Below are 1,594 nucleotides of genomic sequence, written 5' to 3'. Positions count from 1 at the left end.
GCAGGCTGTAAAACTGCATACCCTGAACACCGCTCCTCGCTCCCTTGTCCCAGAGGAGTGTTTTGGTGAGACCCTTCTTTGTCGTGTCGAGTGTTACGCAATTCAGACCATGTAGCAGGCAGGGATTTTGCAAGCTGCAATCAGGAGACCCAAATTCTTTTCCTCGCAGAGCCAGTGGCTTGTTACAGATTAACCGCACTACACCACTGCCAACTACCCCAGTCCCTGCGTGGAATCACCGCAGATCCTCTGCCCACACAGAACCTTTTGCTTCGGCACGAGAAGTAACTCCTGCGCCCGGGCTCCGAGCCCCAGGGGAGCAGCCGGCACAAGGTTGATCTGGGCAAGGGCGGATGCTGAATCATCAATAAATGTCCAGTGCAGTTCAAATTGTGATCATGACAGGCAGCTTTGCAGCTATTGGTAACTCACGTCGTTTGCGTTAACCTGAGGCAAATCATAGACTGAAGTTAGCAGGGAAGGGAGATGTGAGACTCCTGCTTACCTGTCCAAAACGGAAGGGAGATTCCACCCAACCCCATGTGATCGAGTAATGTGTTTTTTCACTTTTTGCTTGGACAATGCTAAATCCCTTCCTGGCTTCCACCAGCTTAACTGTTATATAAAATAAATGCAACGAAATCAATCCTTTCGTTCTCAGGCATGCCATCAGCATTTTAAGAGCCTACAATGCCTTGGAACTGCAAAGGCACTTTTCTACGTCAACATCCTGGTCTCTCTGAAAGATGTGATTTCTGAGCACGTCCTTGTTTCCTTGGGTGAAGTACAAAAAGCCAATGACAAGAACTCTTACTGGGGACAGCCCAGGGGGCATTAGCCTGAAAAGACTATAAACAGCCCTGATGCTCTCTGTCTCTATTGCTACACCTTTGTAGCATCAGATTCTGGGGAAGGGAAGTACTGTGGTATTTCAGTCTATTTTCAATGTAACTTATTTTATTTGCACATATGCAAAAGAATAGAGACAATCGCCAATAGCAGGGAAGCAATCTTCCCCTCTCGAAGGCTCGGCCCAGACACCCAAGCCTACTGTCCAGGAAGATTTCCCCAAACACTGTTTCCAAACACCATAAATCAACTTTGTACTTTCCAGGGAGTACTACAGAACAAAGCCAACGGGACAGACCTTCCCCAGGAATTAAAACCCAGCTTGCAAGGAAACAGAAAGTGTACATGTGGCCGTGCTATTTAATGACTCACTCACTTGGCACAATATTTTCTATAAAAATATTGCACCTAATTCAAACAAGTACTTCCCTCTTTTTGTTTGCTCTAAATATACATATCATGACGACAAGGCTTCTTTTATACTGTCCAGTTGAAGGAAGAACGGGTGAGTTCTCTCCCCCCCAGAACATCTCATCTCAACTTGAATGCGGATATGAGTGAAGAATAGCAATCGAGCATGAAATTTTGTGCCAGGGAGCTTTATAATTTATAAACACGTGTTCCCCCTGAATGCAGAGTCACTCAGATGAGCTCGAGCGCTGCGTGCTCCATCCTGCGCTCTGCTGGGAGGTTCCTCGCGAGGCAGCAGTAGCCCTTCCCATCGCAGACCCCGCACCAAGAGGCA

This window comes from Charadrius vociferus, unplaced genomic scaffold (genome assembly GCF_000708025.1).
Source record: "Charadrius vociferus isolate BGI_N301 unplaced genomic scaffold, ASM70802v2 scaffold323, whole genome shotgun sequence".
NCBI lineage: Eukaryota > Metazoa > Chordata > Aves > Charadriiformes > Charadriidae > Charadrius > Charadrius vociferus.
Note: the sequence above shows the minus strand (reverse complement) of the source record.